The 26,501-nt window shown below is 41.5% G+C and overlaps 1 protein-coding gene across 3 annotated transcripts in view; it reads right to left on the bottom strand.

Moving 5' to 3' along the window:
- Positions 1-26,501, bottom strand: part of LOC124137253 (atrial natriuretic peptide-converting enzyme-like) — a 205,531-nt gene that overhangs the window by 91,678 nt on the left and 87,352 nt on the right. The window lies entirely within an intron of this gene.

The following is a 26,501-nucleotide window of genomic DNA, read 5'->3' as shown; positions in this document are numbered from 1 at the left end:
TCCGTCCGGCGCTCGGGGGAGACAAGCTATCGATGGGAGTGTAATTCTTCCAGGCTAGATTGTCTCAGCGTATTTTCATTTGCACAGCTATTAAGTTGGCCCGAGGGCGAATATATACGGCACTGTTGAATAGTTCCTCCATGTAGGAAAATCACTCGTTCTTTCCCTGGCTGCCAATACCAATGTGACATTAATCTACATATCGTAAATATGGAAATATGAATTCTACAATAGTGGCTTGATGACGGCCGTGATTGTTATCTAATTGTATTCATCGAGAGAGCCTGATCAATGACAGGATGGAGGTTTGATGAGCGCTCGGATGCCTACTGTCTTTACCGTGGATGGTTTTATTCCGCCCTGGGTTAATGACACGTTCACATCAGCGGCGAGGAGGGACACGAGACAAGCTCCATACGGCGACGGAGCTACGGACGTAGCTCGGTGGAACCGCGGGGGCGGGGAGGGGAGAAAATGGGGAGGGGTGAACTTAGGGTGGTGTGTGAGCCGGGGGGGGGGGGGGAGGGGGGCGTCCGGAAATCGTATACGACGTATGGTAGACTGACATACCACTGATTAGCCCATTGGAGCCACAGCAAGCGCCACTTTACTCCCCAACTCGACCGATCACACCGAGAACTTACGCACATCGATAGCCATAACAGTATTAAAGCTTCCTGAAATAGGTCTTTGATCGACTAAACATTGATCAAATTGTGTTATCATTATTATAAAAAGGTTAAATTATGTATATGGAAGTGACAGTCCTTTATACGGTATGCCTTTTAAAAGATGTGAATTATATTTGGATAGAGCGACAAAAGAACGAAAAAACGTATAACGATAAGACAAGTGATAGAATATTTATGCTAAGACAGTTTCCTCAAATTATTTACAATGTCATTAAGTATAAAAAAATGTCGGATATCAACAGCGAGACGGGAAGAGCATAACCTGCGTGGAGTTTGAGGTCTCCATCGCTTCAGAGAGATGTTAATGATCCTCTGTCACAAAGCCAGCCAGCTACCGTTTCTTCTGGGAAGTAACGTCAGCCAAATACTTCCGATCAATTCCAATGTACGTTATGTGAATGAAATTTCAAGGAAATGTAGGTCGCAGTTTAAAACTATCTTATTGAGATATGAGCTGATTGAAAACAGGTCCTCCTGACATTTATTATAATTTTATCATTTTTTTGTCACTTTACTGTTGGCTTCATCTGACATCTCTCTCCAGACGCTCCCAGCGTTATGGGTCAGTGAAAAGTGTTGGGCTTTGACTGTGAGCGAGTCCGACCTGTGTTTGATTGTATTCAATGTTTATTCATGACATCCATTGATCCCTCTTCGGCGGTGACGACCCCCCGACACATCGGGCAACCTTCCAGACTGGCGCACACTGTATTACATAACAACTCTCTGCCCACCTCCCTCTGGCCGTTATACAGCATAACTCCTTTATCCCTGGTGTCGCTATATAACACCTCCCCACCTCCCTGGTGCCGCTATATAACACCTCCCCACCTCCCTGGTGCCGCTATATAACACCTCCCCACCTCCCTTGTGCCGCTATATAGCACCTCCCCACCTCCCTGGTGCCGCTATATAACATCTCCCCACCTCCCTGGTGCCGCTATATAACACCTCCCCACCTCCCTGGTGCCGCTATATAACACCTCCCCACCTCCCTGGTGCCGCTATATAACACCTCCCCACCTCCCTTGGGCCGCTATATAACACCTCCCCACCTCCCTGGTGCCGCTATATAACACCTCCCCACCTCCCTGGTGCCGCTATATAACACCTCCCCACCTCCCTGGTGCCGCTATATAACACCTCTCCACCTCCCTGAGGGTCCAGGGACCTTTCACTTGTCTAGCCACGATGCACGTACATGATTCTGGGGGAACTGTGGCACTGTCTGCGAGCTTATCTAAGTACGCCATTACAGGTGGAGATGGCACGGAACTGAGCGAATCGTGCCTCTTTAGAGGTTAAACCGGGGGGCTTGCGTTTTATTTTAACTGCTGTTAAATGTTACACGAAAACACAACCCTGCATGATGCTACTAGTGATCCTGATATGGAGACGCTAGACACACACGCGGCAGAGAAGTGAGCACCCTAGGCAACTATAACTTCAAATTGATAGAAGACTTGAACGTTTGAGTTGGAAATCAAAACGATTTTATCAACGAAATTATTTCAGAATAGTTACATTTAGTTAATGACTATAAGATTGATGATTTCGTAAAAGTAGATACTCTCACGAGAAGAAAGTGAGATATTTGGGTTTTACCTTGTTAGAATTGTGTGGTTTCAAATCTTAAATGGAAGGTGATGAAGATGGCTTTTTTACGCGTGTCAGTCAGTTTGGTACAAGTGTAGTGGTTTATTTTCTGGCATCTTAACACTAATGTGATCTTGTTAAACGCCGCACTCAGCAATATTCCAGCAATATGGACCAGACAATCCAGTGATTGACAACATGAGCATCGATCCCGTTAGTCGCCTCTTACGACAATATAGTCGCTTTTTAGGGCAAGCATGGGTTGCTGAAGACCTGTACTACCCCGGATCTTCACGGGGGGGGGGGGGGGGGGAGAGAGAGTTTTACCCAGTTGATAAGTAGGATCTTTCCAACGGGTTTATTGTTAATACATTAACTGATATTAGCAAGTCAGCGGCGCACTATTACAGTGATAATAAGAACTCCGCTAAGCCTTCTGCTAGGAAACATAAATAGTTTGATAAGTCATGTTTAGTTGCAGCAAACCAGACAACCCATAAAGCACTAGATAGATTAAGAAATATTTATCATCCATCGAAAGCAGATCTTAATGTGATGTGACAAAAAGTAACACGTGTATACAAAAAACGTTGAACAGGAAATTAAATTGGCAGTAAATGATGATGATTGTAAAATCTTTATGCAAGGAAAATGCATTAATTTAAGACCACGGAATTACACCTGATGTTTGGCTGAAATTTCAAAACATTTTCGAATGCAGCTTGCGGGTCTGAGAAAAAAAGAGTTTGATAGTAGTTGAGTATACAGCAGAACATACCTATATGTGTGATGTAAGTCAAGTCAATTAATTATTCCATGTTTTAAGAAGGGAAACTCAAATGATATTATTATAGAGGCATATCCGTTTTAATTGGGTAAAATGTTTACACGCATTATTCAAAAAAGGTATACGAAAGGGGACAGAATAAAATGATAAAATATATGAATCTCAGGTAGGTTTCCATGGACATTGTTCTACTATAGACTAGATAACATATTTGTTTTACAAGCATGAAATCAATTTTTTTTTTTTAGCAAATCAAAGGAAAGACATTTATCGACTTTCACAAAGGACCTCTAACTCGTTTATCGATACAAACTTTTGTATAATCATGCTTTATGCAAAGGATGTCATGATAAAGCGGGTTTTTTGTTCTTAAAAGTATGTATGGGGAATGTTAAGGTGGGCATAGCAGCTACCTAAGTGTGGAGTGCGACAAGGTTGTATATGAAGCCCAGTACTATTTATCTTCATGACAAATAAATTAGTGTATGTAATGTATGATAGACAAAAAGGTATATTTGTAAACCAGTCAATAGAATAGAAGATCTGAAGTTATTGTTATGTTTTATGATGTCTCGTGACAGACACAGTCATTAACCTCCAAAGGCAACGAAATACTTTGGGTACATTTTGTAGTAAGCATGGGCTGGAAGTAAGTTATAGTAGTTCAGTGTTGTTGTGTTCAGCAATGGATGCCCTCTGCGTAAGGCTAAAGTATATAGTATAATCTATCAATATGAAATATATGAAATTTTATTAAATATATGCTTCTGTAAAGTGAATGTACTGTTGAAATGTATATGAAATTTTATGAATCTGACAGATAGTAATTTTCTCTATATAGACATGCAACAGACTATAGGTAATCCCCCTATTGGTACCCACTTAACCATGGCTGACTACACCTGTACCCTATAACAATAGTGAGTGAGTGAGTATGGTTTTACGCAGCTTTTAGCAATATTCCAGCAATATCACGGCGGGGGACACCAGAAATGGGCTTCACACATTGTACCCATGTCGGGAATCGAACCCGGGTCTTCGGCGTGACGAGCGAACGCTTTAACCACTGGGCTACCCGGCCGCCCCCCTATAACAATAGGTGAGGGCACAATGAGGTGTTCCCGTTATGAGGATAATGCCATTTTAACATGCAAGTGTGCTGACTGGTGAATACGAGATACACATAATGTATGCGTACCTGCGTCTAGTACATGTACTTGGTTAATGTGAACGACATGTGCTACACGTGCCTGTTCGCCATGGCCAAATGCATCTAGATGCTTAACAGTTTTCATCAATAATAATTTAACGTCTATAAAAGGAAGCCCGCCTCCGTGGCCTAGTGGTAGAGCGTCTGCCCGGAGAGCGGAAGATCGTTGGTTTGATCTCCAGCCACGTCATACCAAAAGACGTTAAAAGATGGTACTTGTTGCTACCCTGCCTGGCGCTCTGCATTAAGGGGAAAAACAAGAACAGGTCGGCTCAAATTCACTATACTGTGTCTTGAGTACGTGTGCTTTTCTAACATAGCTCAAACTAAAGTATATAGACAAACGATGGCGTATATTATCGTATTTTTAATACAGCGACATAAGTACATGAGTTGTGGGGAAATGTCTAGTTATTTTAATTCCTCATTAGAGAAGTTTGTAAGTGAAATGAAATGAAACGACACGAAGCCTCCCTGGACAATCTATTCGTTGTACAAGCAGTTTATAAAACTATTAACCGATATCTAAAACTATATTTTTTAGTCATTATCATGTTGTTTATTATTAAGGTTCAATTTTCAATTTGTGTACAGTACCACCCCGTTATCTCGAATCTACTGATATCTCGAACCTAGTCTCTGGTCCCGACCTCCTCACAATATAAATACCAAAAATGTGCCCTGTTCTCTCGAATTCGAAAAATAATACACAGCGCTATCTCGAATGTCCGGATATTTCGGTTCAGCTAGGTTCGAGATAACGGGGTTCGATTGGAAATTATCATAGTAAATATTATGTATGAGTATACAGTAAACTACGTTTATAACGAACACGCTTATGACGGATATAACGAACTAGTTTTGGTCCTGTCCGTTTGCTGTATATAATCTGTACATTTGCTCAAAACGAACTACGGTTATAACGAATTAAAAATAGTGGTCCCTTTGAGTTCGTTATAACCGTAGTTACTGTATTTAAGACCTGTATGCTGTCAATCTATAAAAGTGTAGACACAGGAGACTATGACATAACACGAACATACTGCGTGTCTATTTATTACTAAAGATCCAGTCAAAGTTGTATCTTGGTATCTGTGTTTGATACAGCTGGGCACCGTTCCACAAAGCGATCTTAGCGCTACGACTATCGTAAGCCAGTGTAAAAGTATGGGAGTTACGATCACCTTAGCGCTAAGATCGCTTTGTGGAACAGGCCCCTGTACAGTTACGATGAAGTCTTGGTTAAATGTTTTCATGACGGAATGATTTCCTTGTAGACGCCAGCATCGGCAACTTTGTTATTGAAGTCCGACTCCAGTACAAGCCCCCTCTTTCAGGTCTTTCAACTCTGTATCCGTCTCCACTCAACCTCAATACAGCCAGGAATACATGTCACATGTTAAAGGTTGATCGCAGAGTAATTCGAGATTACATGCATTAGTTTAATGAATTGTAATACACGAATTACACTGAAGGGAACAAAAAGGTTTTGTAATCAGTTTAATGTCTCCACTCATTCATGGCACCAGCAGAGGCCATCGTCCCAACATCCTGTCAACGACATAGACCCTCGATTCGTTCCAACATCCCCTCAATGATACAGACCCTTGACTCGTTCCAACATCCTGTCAACGACATAGACCCTCGATTCGTTCCAACATCCCCTCAATGATACAGACCCTTGACTCGTTCCAACATCCTGTCAACGACATAGACCCTCGATTCGTTCCAACATCCTCTCAACGACACAGACCCTCGTTTCGTTCCAACATCCCCTCAATGATACAGACCCTTGACTCGTTCCAACATCCTCTCAACGATACAGACCCTCGATTCGTTCCAACATCCTCTCAACGACATAGACTCTCGATTCGTTCCAACATCCTCTCAACGATACAGACCCTCGTTTCGTCCCAACATCCTGTCAACGACATGGACCCTCGATTCGTCCCAACATCCTCTCAATGACACAGACCCTCGTTTCGTTCCAACATCATCAACGACATAGACCCTCGATTCGTTCCAACATCCCCTCAACGACACAAACCCTCGATTCGTTCCAACATCCCCTCAATGATACAGACCCTCGACTCGTCCCAACATCCTCTCAACGACACAGACCCTCGTTTCGTTCCAACATCATCAACGATACAGACCCTCGTTTCGTCCCAACATCCACACGACGATACTAACATACAATGTGCTAAAGCTGAATGCCTTTATCAGACCAAGCGAAATCAATAGAACCAGAGAAGGAGACGTTTCCTTGACCACTACCGGTATGCATGTGAATGAAATCAATGGATATTTTAATATTCATTACTAGAGCATGTTGCGTATGGGGATAATATGCGCATTATCTTTCATTCCACCCGTGAAACAATCCGTTGCCATTTTCACATCATAAAATACTGACCATAGAGTTTTGAAACATCCTTGAAATCACTTTCTTTAATATTTTCAAATAACGTTGTGTGATTTTCTTTTAATACTGTTATATTCCATGATCCGTTGGCAATGATGATGGCAGTCATGACGCGATCTTGTCGTTAACTTTGGCTGTAACGTTGAGAAACCAATTACCCAGTGTTTAAATCCGGACTTTCTATCGGTGGTTTGTTATCTTTGTTGCTGGAAGAATGATTTGTTTAATTGCAATTGGAAACAGATAGCAAGGTTTGCACTTTTTTTTCCAATTGTCTAATGGTGGATGTCCCAAGTGAGAAGATAGCGTGGCGTCCACAAACCGCTGCAGAGGCTAGTGATAGGTATCGAATGACGGTGTATTTACAATGAAATCAACATTTTTTTATAAAGGAGAGTCTTATGCTGCTGGTTAGACAAATGTTGGGCTTTTAAGGTCTTTGGGCTATTTACGTTGATTTTGGTTATTTAGAGGTGATATTCCAAGGAGAACGAGAGAACTCTTCCAAGGTTGAGGTAACACCAACATGGGAGAGAGATCTCTCCTCTACTCAAGGTAACGCCAATATGGAAAGGCAACTATTCTATGTTGGAGGGTAAACCAATGAAAAAAAATAACTTTTCTCTGCTCGAGATAATACCAATGTGGATGTGAGAACTCTTCTATACTCCAGATAATAAACGCGACAAAACCTTTTCCATGAGCAGGAGAAATATCTGGGACACGGTTGTCCCAGTCGTTTAAGGCGCCGCAATTCGCTGTGCAGAGTTGCGTCCCTTGGGCACGCCAGAAACCTATGATTGTGGGTTCGAATACCGGTTTACCCCGATTATGTTTCTAGGTTTGTCAGCACCATACCCGTGCTCTGGGTTTCACCGAAGAGGTAAACATCTGAGACCTGCATCACTTCGGGCTTTCCTCCCACATTAAGCTGACACGCCGTGATATAACTGGAATACTGTTAAAAGCGGCGTTAAATCCAACTCACTCACTCACCCACACCCTGCAGAAGGGACTATAAATAACTTTTGATACCAGGTATTCGCGAAAGGGTGAGCGTATCCTTACCCCCTGGTGACACCAGTCACAAATACATGCAAAGGCAAGTTAAATGTTCACCTGAACAAACACGGACAAGTTATAGACATCATTATGGTCATTGATGGCTACATTATTTCTTGAAAGCTTTGCAGACATTCGGCGCTGTAACCCATATCGCGCAACATTTGAGCAAGATGCTATTTGGTTAGAAGAAATGTGGTAGAAAACTTGGAAGAAAGGGTATGCTCGATTGTACCTCAAAAGTTGTGAAATGCAGAAACCAAAGGCTGGAGCTGCTGGAATATCGCTCGACAGCAGGGGAACGTTGACTATTGGCTGAAGATGAGGTGTTTCACCTTGTGGATAGTTTGTTGTCACTCTCTATCAATATGCATAGATCAAAATACGAAACAGATGAGGCGGTTTCATTTGTCTAGTTCAAATTTCTATTTCAGATGGGTAAATCTGGAATTAGATTAGTTATTTGACCATTATTGAGCGATATGATATCATCGATGTACCTGAAGCTTAAGGTTAACTTGTCCAAATGTCATTCTATTTATTTTGGATATTCTAGGTGTGTGTGTGTGGGGGGGGGGGGGGGGGGGGATATGTTTTTTATTAATACTGTGAGCCTATATATTTCTTGGCAAAACATACATTGTATCAATGTAAGTTTTGCGACAGACATTTTCGTTTTACTTCTGAAGCATAATTAGTTTCTCGAAGCATTTTGACGGACAATTTACCCTTTTTTAATAGATTTCAAAAGATCATGCAAAGTTTTTATTTATTTTTAGATTCCAAATGGCATTAGTTCCACTTCTCTCGAATACTTTCTGTGAATATAAAGAAAGTCCTTCCTTAATTGTATTCAGGTTTATAGTCAGTTTTTGAGACAAGGGTTTGGTGGTACAGATGCAGGGCCTAGCAAAATATATCTCTTTGAAAAGATTTCTTTGGCGTTTTGGAATCTCCTACAAAAGAGGAATGGAACCCTTCTATGTTAGGTAACACCAATGTGGAAAAGAGAACTTTTCTTTGCTCAAGGTAACATCAAGGCGGAAGAGAGAACTCTTCTATGCTCAAGGAAACACCAATGCGGAATAGAGAACTCTTCTATGCTCAAGGAAACACCAATGCGGAAGAGAGAACTCTTCTATGCTCACGGTAACACTAATGAGGAATCGAGAACTCTTCTATGCTCAAGGAAACACCAATGCGGAAGAGAGAACTCTTCTATGCTCAAGGAAACACCAATGCGGAAGAGAGAACTCTTCTATGCTCAAGGAAACACCAATGCGGAAGAGAGAACTCTTCTATGCTCACGGTAACACCAATGCAGAAGAGGGAGATCTTCTATGCACACGGTAACACAAATGAGGAAGAAGGATCTCTTCTATGATTAAGGTAACACCAATGCGGAAGAGAGAACTCTTCTATGCTCAAGAAAACACCAATGCGGAAGAGAGACCTCCTCTGTGCTCAAGGTAACACCAATGCGGAAGAGAGAACTCTTCTATGCTCAAGGTAATACCTATACGACAGAGAGAACTCTTCTATGCTTAAGGTAACACCAATACGACAGAGAGAACTCTTCTATTCTAAAGGTAACACCAATGCAGAAGAGGAAGATCTTCTATGCACACGGTAACACAAATGAGGAAGAGGGAACTCTTCTATGCTCAAGGTAACACCAATGCGGAAGAGAGAACTCCTCTATGCTCAAGGTAACACCAATGCGGAAGAGAGACCTCCTCTGTGCTCAAGGTAACACCAATGCGGAAGAGAGAACTCTTCTATGCTCAAGGTAACACCAATGCGGAAGAGGGAACTCTTCCAAGCTGCAGGTAACACCAGTGCGGCAGAGAGAACTCTTTTGTGCTCAAGGTAACACCAATGCGGAAGAGAGAACTCTTCTATGCTCAAGGTAACACCAATGCGGAATAGAGAACTCTTCCAAGCTGCAGGTAACACCAGTGCGGGAGAGAGAACTCTTTTGTGCTCAAGGTAACACCAATGCGGAAGAGAGAACTCTTCTATGTTCAAGGTAACACCAATACGGAAGTGAGACCTCCTCTATGCTCAAGGTAACACCAATGCGGAAGAGAGAACTCTTCTCTGTTCAAGGTAACACCAATACGGAAGTGAGAACACCCATGTAGAAGAACTGAAGTTTTTTATGCCCAACGATCGTCAGCGCCGGTAAGGACAATTTAGATAAGTCCCGAGTCTGCCTGCCTCCACTCTATCCTACTTCAAACCAGGTCAGCTCCTAACAAAGGTTACTGGTGATAAACCAGCAGCAACGAGGTTCTGAGAGGAGACACAGGTGATGCGATTACCGGGAGATTAACTTACAATATAAGGTTGGAAGTTTAGCAATGTAATACTGGAATCGGTCCACCTTTTCACACTGACATTGGTGAATAAGTATGTTTTCCTTCGGTCGGTCCGTGGGGACGAGACGGGGGGTGTGTGTGATGCATGTACAGACCACTGTATTGACATTTGTCTCCGGGGACGCGAAGCGCTCACTCCAAATAATGATTTATCTTCCTTTTTCTCTCTGATTCATAGGATACACTTTGAAACCAGATGCAGTCCTGTTTAGGGGGACTTAAGGAAGTATAAAAACCCAATGGCTATGAAATATGCATATGATATGTTATTGCCACACAGACACATACACACAAGGAAACTTTCACACACGCAGCCGAGAGACAGAGAAGGGGTGGGGTTGGAGGATGGGAGGGTAAAAGGCTGCACACATGCACGCACATCCACCAAACATCACATACACACACTTCACACATACAGATCTCGATGCCTTAACAAGGGCATTCGCCACATTAATATCACCATGCAAACGAAACAAGACAAATTTGAATACACAATGCCATTTAGAAAGTGGTCAAATGTAACAAATGTTATATTTGGGATCACACTTTCTTAGTAAGTAGAGATTCTCGTACTTTGGCAAGTGTGGGTTCGAATCCCGGACGGGACTCAACCCAAAAAACGTACGAGAATCTGTACTTTACTAAAAAAGTGTTAACCCAAATATGATATAAAGTACAAATTCTCGTACTTTTGGGGGGTTGCGTCCCGTCCGGGATTCGAACGCACACTTGCCAGAGTGTGAGGCACCTAATCGCAAGCACACAAAGAACGCGATCTAACCGACTCAGCCAAGCGAGGCTTCCACAAAATGAAAGTCCGACAACTGGTAGTCTAGATCACGTACTTTGAGTACCCCTCTGACAAATGTAAATTGGCACGGCTCCCGAGGCCGAAAGCTATGAATACACAATGCCATTTAGAAAGTGGTCAAATGTAACAAATGCTATATTTGGGACAGCACTTTCTAAGTAAAGTACAGATTCTCGTACTTTGGCAAGACTTAGTGTGGGTTCGAATACCGGACTGGACTCAACCCAAAAAAAATACGAGAATCTGTACTTTACTAAGAAAGTGTTATCCCAAATATAACATTTGTTACAAGACATATTTGGGTTTTTTATGTCTTGAAATCGGGGCCGAAATAACATTTTCTGCCTCCGTTAAAATCACCATACCCCAAACAAACCCCATCCCACTGACCTAATGAAACTACATGATGTGTGAGAACTACTTGGAGTGTGGTGGGCGGCCAAGCACTCGACACTTCGCCACGACGGCGACGACACCCTCGCCTCCTGCTGAGTCCGCTACAATGTGTCAAGGGCGGCATTCCACATCTCCGGGGGTCCTGACAGCAGGACGCTCTACAACAGTGCGTCAGTAACAACGGAGACTTCATCCACGCCTACATAGGTGTTAGTGTGACGACGTGACATGGTCACATGCAATGCATTCCGTGTACTAAATATACATGTTCCGTTGAATATGACCTAGTATGTCTATTGAGAGTTACCTACGTAGCTACTATAATGGTTGAGAACGACCAGCTAATGGTCTCTGGTTACAGCCAATCTGTGCAACTGTCCATTGCGTTCATATTCAGAGGACCACAGGGCAGAACAATCTGATACGTCGTCATCCGTGTGAGAAATAGCATTTTGGGGGGCCAGAACTTATACTTAACACATAATGGTAGTCTTAACAAGCTTCATCATATGTTTTAACAAACTCTCTCAATTTGAGTAGATACATTTAACTTAATGTTTTTCATATTAAAGATAAACTATTTGTGTCTCAAATGCATTTGTTTAATCTTTTGAAAATATTATACCATCAGAATGTTTGTAAAAATAAGAGAAAACATAACTAGTTGTCACAAAGCCTTTACTAATGCTTCGGGGATGATCAAAGGGAAACAGTGCATTTAGATGAAACGTGAACTTGTTTACGTCATCAAAACACCTGTCAAGATGGAGAAACTAATTGTAACTAAATGTAATACAATGAACACCTTTTAAAAGGATAACTTGACAAATTGATTTCAAAACAATATATTGTATGTCAGTTATACACAACCCATCCCATGATTGTGAGCAGCAAATACAATTTTGTGAGTCGATATAGTTCAGCGAAGGTCATCGTTTAGTAATTAAAAAACTATAATAATGATTGATCGCATTTATTTTGTGGACATTAAAGTCGACATTTGGTCAGACGTATTATTTTCGAGCCGTATTTTATTTGTGTTTTACAGAAAGCATAAAATAGTAATTTTTGATTTAATGTTGGTGCATCCATGTGTGGAAATAGATCTTGGTGAATAAATCCTTATAACATAACTTTGTCCTTTTGACTACTGTGAATAAGATTTTAAAATTCATACACGCCACTGTCCATTGCACGCATTGGGCAAACGGCCTGCTCAATGCACGCAGTGGGCATTTGCTATATGCTGTTAAGTTATTCAACATAGACAGTTTGGTCACGTCATAGTAAACATGAATAAGCTGATATGAACAACAAAATACATACCGGAGCGTACTTTCTCAGCTTAAACACATGAATGCAGGGTCACTATACATAAAAATACGTTAATGCGATATCATTCTGTACTTCAACTAAACCATCACTCACTCACTCACTCACTCACTCATTTACAAAAACGTACAAACACACAACTTACCACCAACCCACTGACTGACTTACTTTCTTATATCTCATGAAGGAATGTAGTTGCATTGGTGCTAACAATTACCAACATGTCTACGTCACAGATCGTTTCAAAACGTCAAGGTATCACGTGACCTATGGAATGGTTGTTGTTGTTCGATGCTGTTTAACGCCGCACTATTCCTCTATATGATGGCGGCCTGTAGATCGAGTCTGAACCAGACAATCCACTGATTGACGTCATGAGCATCGATCACTGGTTGTGTTTTGATCACACAACACCATTTCAAAAATGGTCAAATGTAACCAATATTAAATTTGGGATAACACTTTTTGGCAGTGTGGGTTCGAATCCCGGACGGGACTCAACCCAAAAAAGTACGAGAATCTGTACTTTACTAAGAAAGTGCTATCCCAAATATAACATTTGTGATTATGTTTTGTAATTTATATTGCAAGAGTATGTCTCCGTGCTTCAGCAAAAATGTTTGGGCCTACAGTTTTTCCCCTGGGCCTACAGTTTTTCCACTGGGCCCACAGTTGTTTAAATGTGCTGGGCCTTAAGGCTCTCAGTTTACTCTGCTGACTTTCAGACATTGGTTCTGTCACTGGCGTGATAGGGTGTCAACGTACCCCGATAACGTAGATGTTGCTCATAACATCAATCACTGTATTGCCTGGTCCAGACTCGGTTATATACAGGTCGCCAAGTTGAGCTTGCCGAGTGTAACGTTAAACAACAAACACATACACACTCTCACAATGAAGATGTGTGCTGTGCAAAAGAGACGTCGCATCACTTTCGCATTAACTGAAGCGGTCGTATAATATCGCCTGACACTAAGTCCACTCGCGGAACCCTTCCTGCAGAACTTAAAATATGTCTCGCTTGTAAACTCTATTTTTGTGGTCCTAAGGTGCTGTAGTTTTCATATAAAATAAGAAGTCAAAATGTGTTTTTACACCCATAAGGTCCCTTATTTCATGGTTGATAGAACCAATGATACACCATACAAACAGACTTCAACTAAACATTTCGGCACCATGTGTCACAGACACAATCTAGCATAGTCATGGGTTAGTATTGGACCGCGCAAGATGTTTCATACGAATGAAACGTTTCAGGAGAACCGATTTCCGGAGATAACACTGTTTGACCTTGCCCTGATTTTGTTACATAATTGAAGAATTTATGATTTGGTGTTAATAATTGCAACATTATGTACCAAAAGATGCGTTTGTATAGATATAGTTATATTGTTAACTGGCTTGCAGTCATTACCTGTTATAATGTATCAGGAAATTCACAAATGTCGCCTTGGGCTAGCTGATGGAAGCGGACATAAAATCTAACTGCGGCCACCAACCATGTGATCATCACTGACAGAGCATCATGAGGTGCACAAAACTAATCATAAAATGGAATCGACTGTTGCAGTTATGTACTTTCTCTTCTCTGACTAAGTCATGCTGTGATTTCTGATAAACAAGACCGCTAGATATATACAGGGCTATATGTCATGTGTTCAATGGTCGCAATTCTTAATCGGAAACTTGAAGGGAGACAACTCTTCCGGGTCTATAATCTTTGGCATTCAAAGCATGGTTTTTGCATGGAGGTAAAACATTATACCTCGTTGTGTGGCATTGTATATAAAGTGTGTTCGGATCAATGGCTAACATGCTGCTAATTGACAACGATAAGAGACAAAGTGGGCACTTAGGCTGCTGAAAATGACTCGGACATGATCTAGTTTTGTTTGCTGTTTAACGAACTACTCAGCAACATTACACCGATATGACGGACCAGATAATCCAGTGATTGATGTTATGAGCAACGAACAACGATGTCGGGTACGTAGACACGCCATGCTCCAAGTCACGGAGCTTGACCACATGACGACTAGCAAAGACTAGAAAAGACTAGCAAGGACTAGCAAAGACGAGCAAGGGCTAGCAAAGAATGTTGGAGATCAATTCTAACACGAGAATTCCCACGCGATCTTGCATGCAAGATGGACAACCAGAGCGGGAGAGGGGAGCATTAAACTTCAGTGTTCGTCACTAAGGGTCTAAGACAACACAGTACGCTATGCAAAGTTGCGGCCTTTAATGGCGCCTGGATCCGCTAGTCGTGGGTTCGAATCCATGATTGTGACCCATGATTTGTAAGCCCCGTACTCGCGGTAAGTGCCTACCTTTTCTCAGACACAAAGCTCAGACGCATATGGACGTGTCGTCCGATCTCCGCACGGGGGTTATCTGAGTTAAGGATAAAGGAATGTAAAACCCATCTCACGCACACACTCCGTTTGCATTGTGCGTACCATGTTGATAACACCAAGCTCACCGATTGTTCTCCATTGGAGGTTTCTGTGCTTACTTCATTGGAATTTGTTATCTTCAAGAAAACTGTTTATACTTGGAATTGGAATAAAGCAAATATTTTACTACAGATAATGCGTACCAGAGAACAATTCACATGACTAACACACACCTTGACGACACAAGTCATGACAGGATCCACGTAGAACTAGTCATCAGTTTCCATAATAGTGAGTTGGTGAGTTGGGTTTAACGGCGCTTTTAACAGTATTCCAGTTATATCGCGGCCTGTCAGCTTAATGTGGGAGGAAAGCCCGAAGTGATGCAGGTCTCAGATGTTTACCACGAGCATTGTTATGGTGCTGACAAACCTAGAAACATAATCGGGGCGAGCCGGGATTCGAACCCACAATCATAGGTTTCTGGCGTGCCCAAGGGACGCAACACTGCACAGCGAATCGCGGCGCCTTAGACGATTGGGCCACCCGTGCCAACAATTTCCAGAATAAGAAGAATCAGAAGAAAGAATGGCGAATTTCATTATAACCCGTTACATGTACTTGTAACTGATATATTTCTTTGTTACCTGCACAAGTTATACACTTTGGTGCTTATTCCATTTTAGTGTTAACCTCACACCGATAACTTTAAAACGTGGAACTATCAATCAATATAACAAAGCAGACACAAGGTAAATACCCCCACAAGCCACATTTAGGTAGCTCCATGAAGCGAATAGGGAAATTAATCTCATCAAGTAATGAGAAATATAGCACTGGGGGCGTCCCCTCTCAAAACAAGCTGTCATAAAAAGAGCACATCTATGAATTGCATATGCAATTCACATTAATCGTAAAGCGTTACAGCCTGCGGTCGTCGGTGCTCGCCTCTCGTGTCGTCATTAAGGTGGTGCTCAATGCTAATATTTAACAGTAAATACTAAGTCATGAGAATGCACTGTTAGGTGAAGGACGTCATGTAGATACTTCTCTCATGTACATATCTTATTTGAAGCGCCCATTGCAATAATGCCATTAAAATAGTTTACGGATTGTGAGTATAAGTCCACGGGGACCTATCTTAACCACAGCACGCGACGATAAAAGGGGTCATATCAAAACGACATTAGTGTAATACTATGTTCGTTAAGTGTATAGTGGTGTCGCCAAAATCGAAGGAAGAGCCATCAAACGACCAGGCATGTTTCATAATCGAGTATAAACGGTCTTGCCTCACCGACTCAAGTAGCTTATCTAGCGGTGTATCTGAGGGTGGAGCCGTCGTCGAGGCCACAAACGAATGAATATTTGTTCTTAACCAATCGGGGCTCCATTCTTGTGGTGATTTTCGGGTCATGAATAGGTACCTATTTAGGAGATAAGCATGCGGTGTTTTCAATGTAGAGCTAGGTTACCTGTAGATTTAACCGCGCAAATTTTAATTTGGAGCAGGACGAGCAGCGTGATGTTTCAAATATTAAAATTAGCGCGGTTAAATATACGGGTAACCTAGCTCTACACTGAAAAACAAGAATGTCTTTATTATATAGATCAGTGTGAAAGACTGAGTTTTCTGAAGTTGAGAAAAGTTATATTTTCATAGCAGTGAACATAACACTTGATATTTCACTACAGTGAACACAACACTTTCACGAAACTTGTCATACAAGAGTTACTTCCTCTTAAATTGTCTCCCTTTGTCGTAAGTGACTAGCCCCTACACAAACTGTTGACCTTCTTTTTACGTTAGGTCCACATTGACAAGGCAGAATAATGACAGACGGTCGTTTATGGAGTTAATATCACTTCTTGCCGTTTGTTATTCTCTCGAAAATGTTTCCTTATAAACTGTACATTTCTCATTAACTCGTCAATCGAGACTGTTCGTTTCGCAAAGCGCCATTTTTGTTACTTGACCAGTGTGTATTCTTTCGCTTCCATCTAAATGTATGAGAGAAACATGATAATTCACGAGACACGTGAAACATCCTCTATTTATCAATTCAAGAGTACAAACATAAATAATTGTCTCTCATATATATTTTATCCCTCAATGTGGAGAATATAACATTATCAAAACATCAGAATAAGGCTGGCGATTAAGCTAGCTCGTCGAACGCTTGCAAATACATAGTCATCGATTTTAGAGACAACTAGTGGCTAATGATAAGGTACTCGAGATTCTCCAGCACCTAAGTTATTAGCTATATCGCTCTGTTGTATATCGACCAACATGTCTGTATATTCCACCTACAGGTCTATATACCACCTACATTTTGGGAATCAATTTCGGCAAGAGCTGATTCTGCTTCAAATTGGTATTACTGGATTACACGGGGTATAATACTTGCCGCTACCTGATTACTGAAAAGTCAATCTTATTATGAGGCTTCCAATCTATATCATGTCTAAAACTGTTAAATCATTACTAAGGAGGGCGGTGCTGATGTCTAGGTGAGTATTTTTTAGTAATTATTGCAAACTGTCGTTGTCATTTTATCATTAAGCAAGTAGACGAGACCCCTGGGGGATAAATGGCTGTACTAGTCTAACTAATTATCCTGTATAGAACTTTAAGCCAGGGCCCACTTGCACAAAGCGATCTTAGCGCTAAGATGATCATAACTCCAATACTTTAACATTGGTTTACATTAGTCTTAGCGCTAAGATCGCTTTGTGGAAGTGGGCCCAGGCTTAAAGTTCTATACAGCATAATTAGTTAGACTAGTACAGCCATTGCATATTTCATGTCCATAACTTAGTTTAGCTTCGTAAGACCAAAATGGACACGGGACATTTGACCACTTCTCTCTGCCCTTTATGTACATATATGTGTCACTGAGTCCCGTCAAAGGACGCTGTCTTCTCAATATGGCATATTTAAAATAATGTAATTATATATTAATTATGTTTACTTTATGAATGGTTCTAAACTTTACCCTTTACCGAAAAAATATCGCTCGTCATTCATACTGATTATTTGTACCTACCGACGGGGAAGTAGTAGACTAACACTATGAAAACATTTCTTTAAAATAATTGTTATTTATTTACTTCAAAAGAACTTTTCCCCCTCTGCTGTTTTCATTGGAAAACTTAACTTGGAAAACTTAACTTGATTTAGTTCTATCTAGACTTGCCTGAACTTCAGCATATATAGATTTCACAGCCATGGAGCATGAAAGGGAAGGGACTGATCGTCTTTAAGTTAAAAAGTACATGTGCTTATTACATTGTCGGTATTGCCGTGGTAACTAAAGCCAGACTTTGTATCAGTCTGTGATTTACGTCCACGCAGACCTGTTATGCTCATACACAGTGTCCAGTCGTCAGACTGACAGAGGTGGCTGTTGTCCTAACTTTATGAGGGATATAACCCCGTTTTGTATTTCATAACGTTATTCTAGAATTGTATATACCAATTGTTTTGACTACAAAGAAATGGCGTTGTTTCGGGCCTTGTTAATCAAGGAAACACCACAAGATGATTACTAGACTTTGCCTCGGGGAAAATATATTCTTGATAGAAAGAAGCAGCTACTTATAAAAGACAAGGAGCCTCTTTGAGATGGGTAAAAGGCGACTATGCTTGTCGTAAGAAGCGACTAACGGGATCGGGTGGTCAGGCTTGCTGACTTGGTTGATGCATGTCATCGTATTGCAAATGCGTGGATCGTGCTTATAATGTCAATCACTGGATTGTCTGGTCCAGACTCGATTATTTACAGACTGTCGTCATATAGCTGGAATATTGCTGAGTGGCGTTAAACAACAGACAAACAAACAGTGAGATGGGAGGAAAATCTAGACTTGCTTCATTCAGGGCTACAGCAAATTACAATAAAGGCTGGGCGAGGGAAAATAATATGGTTGAAGGACTGTGAGACAGGCTAGATGATTACTTCTGGGGACGCTTACATCTATTCAAGGTGACTTTACTCCGTTTCAATGATTCGTTAATCCGAACGTTTGTATAATCAAGGCCGTTTCCGTTAGAACACGACCGTCCGGACTTTGTCGGTTTCACTCTATATCCCCGGTAGGAAGTGTTAATCACCCCGTTATCAACTCGGACACGCCCAAGCAATTTAGGGGATTGGCCTTGACAGGCCTTAACTAGTTCATTCTCACTTTGGTGTGTGTGTGTGTGTGGGGGGGGGGGGGGGGGGGGGGGGGGGGGTGGGGGGGGGGGGGGGTGTACATCTTTTAAAGAAACGCTTTTGAGAAAGGGTTTATGCGGTTGTAACCTCAACCATTAACTAGCAATTGCAGAGATATTTACGCTTGCAAAATATGAATGATCATTTGGGCCATTTCAACTACAGAATAATATGGCCAAAACGAATGTCGCGTTGTCGCATTGTCGCGCTTTGGTTCAGCTTGACATTATTTGCTTGTTTTTGTAAGGGCGACGATGCGACAGTGCGACAATGTCGCTTCTAAGATTCCATAGAAGTACGCTGATAACTTTCTTCTGAAAGGATGCGCACACGTTTTTACAAACAAGGAATAGTGTTGACTTGCAGAGTTGCGTCCCTTGGACACACCAAAAACCTTTGCTTGTGGATTCGCATCCCGGTTCGCCCCGATTATGTTTCTAGGTTTGTCAGCACCATACCCGTGCTCGTGGTTTCACCGAAGTGGTAAACGTCTGAGACCTGCATCACCTCCTCCCACGTCAAGCTGACACGCTGTGATATAACTGGAATACTGTTGAAAGCGGCGTAGAACCCAACTCACTATTAAACCACCAGACCTAGCGGGGTATCGATGTCAAGTATTGTTGGTTTATTGCGCCACCTATGTAACACCACCAGACCCCCCAGGGAACAGTAACACTTCCATAAGTCTAGCAATCGTTATTTCATATTTGGTATATTTCTACAATAGCCTATTAAGTTGGTTATGTACCGGCAAACCACATTGTTGCAGGGACTTTAGGAAAATGAATATATATAATGCATTTTTCAAATTGGTTTAACATCAATTCCGTCGTTTTAATAATATATTTTTATCACCATTAACGAAAACACATAACGCGCGTGTTCATTCATAATAATAATAAAGAAGGCAACTTGTTTTTGTATTTGCACAAGGTTAGGGCTTCCCCAGGGGACGTAACTCTCCACAGGGAAATGTGGTGCCTCAGACGATTGGGCCAGCCGTGCCCACAAAGCAACAACGACATCAACGACGTTAAATGGGTCTGTCTACACATCTGATAGCAATCAGTTCTCGGAGGCCAGAACAACGTATGCGGCACTGCCATATCTCTGATAAACAAACGAAACTTCAATCCGGGTTACAACTGTTGTCGAGTTACAATTCACACCTTGTAACAGAATCAAACATGATCAATAACTGATAAATTATTGGACAGTTGTAATTTGAAAAACAACATGAATCTAACCATGCCCAGGAGGATCGACTTTTTTCGGTTGCCCGGTTACCCGGTTGCGAACTTAAGACTCCAGGGCTCGCATTCACAAAGGGTACTTAGCTTTACGACAGTTTAAGCCTATGATACAATATAGATATACAATTGGCCGTAGCTCTTCGAACGCTTTGTGGATCGGGGCCCAGGTGGTTCGAGCAGTTGTCGCAAGTCTATATCTCTATATCAAAGTATTGGACTTACAGTTTGTCTGTATGAGTGCAGTTTAACGCTGCACTCAGCAATATTCCAGCTATATTACGGCGGTCTGTAAATAATCGAGTCTGGACATGACAATCCAGTGATTGAACTCATTGGCATCGATCTACGCAACTGGGATCGATGACATACATCAACCAAGTAAGCGAGTCTGACCACCCGGTCCCGTCAGTCGCCTTTTACGACAAGCATAGTCGCCTTTGATGGCAAGCATGGGTTGCTGAAGACCTATTCTACCCCGGATCTTCACGGGTCGACTTACAACAGTGGTAGCACTAAGATAGCTTTGTAAATACGGGTCACATTTTCAGTCCGCTCTACAAATGTTATCCAGTCCAGTGGTGTGAAAACAAGCACTTACGAAATCAATTTGGAGTACAGTAAGAATACTGTTTCCAGGGATGACGGAACAGGACTAAGACAGGCTTTGCAAAGAGATTCCCAAGAAGGGCGGACAATGACATGTCACATCAAATGTAGCTGCGCACTGAGTGCCAAGCAGTGCGTGTCAAATAGGTGCAAATGCTGCAAGGCTGGACTTCCATGCAACGGCAGATGTCATGCCAGCATGGTTTGCTCAAACAAGAACTGATTAGAAACAAAGAAACAGTTGTGATAGATGCAATGATACTGATATTATTTTGATGAATTGTTTGATGGGCATTACTTAGAAGTTGACGGATGAAGACAAGGTATAAGGATCTATACCGAAACGTCGCCTTTACTGTAAGTATTGTTATCCATAGTGAGTGAGTGAGTATGGTTTTTACGCCGCTTTTAGCAATATTCCAGCAATATCACGGCGGGGGACACCAGAAATGGGCTTCACACATTATACCCAAATCGAACCCGGGTCTTCGGCGTGACGAGCGAACGCTTTAACCACTAGGCTACCCGACCGCCTCTTGTTATCCATAAATTGTGTCTACTTTATTATTTTGTTGTTTATTATTTGTTTTGTGTCAATAAAGATAAAAGTAATATACACTGACTTCTTTCTTTCTCAGTCTCTTGATAACTAAATTCAACATCAAAACGATTGCAAATCGTTGGGATAATTTTCAGTCAATCTGTCAAACATGCAGATTTTTAAGTCAATAAATATAATAACAGAAATATTTGGACATTTTGTAAATTGCCGAAATGAATCAAACAATTTACAAATTGCCCTTATTTTTTTCAGGCAACTTACAAATTGACCGATTTTACACACTGACTATCTATCAGAAACTCATCACGCTTGAGCCGAGTCAGAAGTAGAGTCAGTTGTGATAAGGAATAAGTATGTTGACACTGGGAATAAAACATTGTGTGCTTTGCCTTGCATGGAGCTGCTATTAATTCAAGGCCATATGTCGGCAGCCCGGGGGGTAGGTGGGTAAGTATAATGAGTATTCCAGACGTGGGGTTCTGGCCGCGGGACCCCCCTCACACGGACAGGAGCACGGCTGCCGTGCAGCAGGAAATTACCCGTGCGTTGTCTCCCAGGAACACGCTCATTTTCCCTCCAGATCGATGGCAATGTCATGTTTACACAGTCATATGGGATTTGAAGGTGTTATTTAGCCGTATTTGAGTAGAAGCCAGGCTTATCTCCTGCTGCTGGGGTTAACGATGATATGCTATAATAGCGGATAAACGACCTACCAAATGGGCAGCAGAACAAAACAGAGTAGGGAGTCAAAACAAAGGAGAAGCGTGTCGCTGATTGAGAGTGATGTATGGAGTTTTGCAGTCCGTCAAAACACAGGAGTTGCGTGTGGCTAAATGATCGACGTCTTGACTGCTATTAATCATATGTGGGTTATCGGTATACAAGATGGCCAGCACCAGTGATGCCCTCAAGCGTTTCGTAACAGCTGGAAGTGTGGCGCTCAAGTGCAACATATCAGGTGTAGGAACTTTACAACTGTCTTTGTCTTGGCAACAGTCAGTCAACAGCGTAAACAACTTTAGTGAAGAAGGATGGTTCACCTTCGGATCACAAGTTCAAATAATTCGCGAAGCAGTTTGGGTTTGGTTGTTTGTTAACTTTGTTGAAATCATACCAACACATGATTTAATATAGAGTTGTAATACGTTTACAGTTAGTCTACCCGATCAACTTCTAAATAAATAAATGTTTAGTACAGTAAAGTACGGTTATAACGAACTCAAAGGGACCACTAATTTTATTTCGTTATAACCGTAGTTCGTCATAAGCATATATACAGCATATGTACAGCAAATGGCCGGGACCCAACATATGTTCGTTATATCCGTCAGTTCGTCATAAGCGTGTTCGTTATAAACGTTGTTTACTGTTTGCTAAAAAGCAAGTGTTAATCTTTCAACGCTGGAATGTATAAAAAAAACACCAACGCAAAGGTCAAGCATCGCCTAATTATTAGTAAAAGACCTCCGTCATTTTAAAACAGATCCCTTTTAATGTTATTTGCTTTTGATTTTATTCCTATGATATTGTGAACACGGGATTTCATGCCAGTTTCATTAGTTAATGGGGCTTTCAAAGTCACTAAAAGTCGTCAATTGCATTCATCATCATACGATGATGCTATGAGTATTAAAGGGGGTCTAATCGAGGGACACTTATTCCTGAAATATCACTGAACAACTCCACAGCCTTGTTATTATCTGGAGTAGCAACCTTGTGCTCTGATGGGTTGATGGAGATGGAAAAATGTTTCTTCTGCCCGACGTCCCTGCAGACTTTCAGGCTGAACATGCGTTAATTTGTGTCCATTTCGAAGAACTGTGCTCCCGAAAGGATTGCTTCATAATAGCTGTACTTGTAGGTGTGGTATAAGTAGCCGAGTTCTAAGTAGTAGCAGCAGTGGTGGTGGTGGTGGTGGTGGTAGTAGTAGTAGTAGTAGTAGTTGTAGTAGTAGTAGTAGTAGAGCAGGTATATATAGTAGTAGTAGTGCAGGTATATATAGTAGTAGTAGTAGTAGTAATAGTAGTGCAGGTATATATAGTAGTAGTAGTAGTAGTAATAGTAGTGCAGGTATATATAGTAGTAGTAGTGCAGGTATATATAGTAGTAGTAGTAGTAGTAGTAGTAGTAATAGTAGTGCAGGTATATATAGTAGTAGTAGTAGTAGTAATAGTAGTGCAGGTATATATAGTAGTAGTAGAGCAGGTATATATAGTAGTAGTAGTAGTAGTAGTAGAGCAGGTATATATAGTAGTAGTAGTGCAGGTATATATAGTAGTAGTAGTAGTTGTAGTAGTAGTAGTAGTAGTGCAGGTATATATAGTAGTAGTAGTGCAGGTATATGTAGTAGTAGTAGTAGTAGTAATAGTGCAGGTATATTTAGTAGTAGTAGTGCAGGTATATATAGTAGTAGTAGTGCAGGTATATATAGTAGTAGTAGTAGTAGTAGTAGTAGTGCAGGTATATATAGTAGTAGTAGTGTAGGTATATATAGTAGTAGTAGTAGTAGTAGTGCAGGTATATATAGTAGTAGTAGTGCAGGTATATATAGTAGTAGTAGTAGTAGTAGTAGTAGTAGTGCAGATATATATAGTAGTAGTAGTGCAGGTATATGTAGTAGTAGTAGTAGTAGTAATAGTGCAGGTATATTTAGTAGTAGTAGTGCAGGTATATATAGTAGTAGTAGTAGTAGTAGTAGTAGTGCAGATATATATAGTAGTAGTAGTGCAGGTATATATAGTAGCCATATGTGTCCTAGTCAATTGCAGTAATGATGCTAGACGTAGACTATAGACATAGTGCATCTAGTAGCAGTTGCAGCGACAGTAGTAGATGTGGTTACAGATGTAAGGGTAGTTACAGAAGTAATTGTGGTTACAGTTGCAGCGACAGTAGTAGATGTGGTTACAGATGTAAGGGTAGTTACAGAAGTAATTATTGTTACAGTTGTAACAGTAAGACAGAACTCTTCTACACAGTTTCTCAATAGGCTAAATACACGTTGCTCTTTTGATAATATCATTATTGATCGGGACTTGAGGAGTGAGTGCTCTCTGACATCCGTGTATCGTGGCCATCTGAATCAATACACAGCCACAAACAATATACAGAGGGGAAATAACGCGGCACATATTTTGATAACCTTCACAAGAAAAATGAACGGGGAAATGGACAAGAAAATGACCCAGTGATGACTATAGCTTTCTCTCTCACCACAAAAAAATATAAAACATTACAAAAGATCGACGAAATGTTCAAATTAAACCAAATTTCAATCACATAGCCTTAATGAAGAAATATTACTCCGTGTTAATTTTCGTAAAACTGTCAATTGATAGTTAGTTTGATTTTTCTTCAAAGTGCTGATCGATTTTATTTGACAAAGACATATTTCTTTCTTTAATCATCAGAAGGAAGCACACAGCTATCCAATTTTCCGGAATAATTGGGTGAGTTATCACATAAGCACGGGTTGGCGCTCAGGTCTGCCTCCCAGCAACTCACCAGAAATGAGCAAATATTAATTCCGGAAATGATTTGCTCTATGCGTGCAACGACCGCTTATAAATTACGTTTTCTTTGAAACAGTATCACCTAGCATTTATAACCCTCAGAAGCAGATTGGGCAAATCGCGATTACTACTATATTCTATGGAGCTAATCCATAATTCTTCAGTTGCCGCTAGGTGGCACTCATCTCCACCAGGTCACATTTTTCCTCGCTAAGTCTCGCGGGACTTGGATTCCAACATAGACACAAAGGGTAAAGAAACAATTTATGATTGGCAAGTTTTCATTTAAGGGAACAGTGGCTGGGCAAATATAACTTGTCTGTCAGCTTGCTATCTGATTCAGCTGGTTGAAATTACGTCATGACAACGTATATAACGTGTTTTAATATTTCGTTGGTGTCTATTACCATCCTAATTGTTTTGCTTGTCAGCGTGTCGACCACCCTGTAGAGACTTGGGGCAGAATTTGGTTCCTTTAGCCTATACTGCCACGATCGATAGGAGGTCGGGCAACTGCAAATATTTGTGGGAGAAAAGTGGCGTAAGTACATGTAGTTGATGTTTAGGCTTTCATCAAATCCATGAGAGTTGGTATGGCGGACACACTCCAAGAATGATGGTCAGATGAAGCGGTTTGCAAATATGATAAACTCTGCACTCCTTAGTCTACTGGGACACCCTTGCCCCACAACAATTAACTTCACACATCGTACCCAGGAGAACATCAAGCACAGGAGTTCAAGGCGACACCTAACAATTCCTCCACAAGCGAAGACCAAAGAAGATTCGGATGAACCGACCACTGTCGACTGCTGGTTTGTCTGCTCCATTCCATGTTAGGATTCGAACTACGGTCATTATGATAACAGGTCGGACACCTTGTCCTTATACTCACACAGTCACCCTGTCAGGGATCCACCATTTGGGGAGGGACTCGATATCATGCTGCATATCATATAGGGCGGTGGGTAGCTTAGTGGTTAAAGCGTTCGGTCGTGAGGACAAAGGTTTGAATCCCCACATGGCTACATGCTTGAAGCCCATTTCTGTACCCGCCTTGTACTCAATCAATCAATCAATCAAACACACGCTCATCCACCCACCCATGCACTCTCACTCATCCACCCACCCACTCTGGACAAAGGTTCGAATCCTGGCGTCAGTACACGTGTGAAGCCCATTTCTGATGTTCCCGCCGTGCACTCACTTACTCACTCACTAACACTATCCACTCACTCACTCACAGCGCCCACG

Source organism: Haliotis rufescens, unplaced genomic scaffold (genome assembly GCF_023055435.1).
Source record: "Haliotis rufescens isolate VD_foot unplaced genomic scaffold, xgHalRufe1.0.p SCAF_11, whole genome shotgun sequence".
Lineage (NCBI taxonomy): Eukaryota > Metazoa > Mollusca > Gastropoda > Lepetellida > Haliotidae > Haliotis > Haliotis rufescens.
Note: the sequence above shows the minus strand (reverse complement) of the source record. Positions and strands in the feature narration are given on the sequence as shown.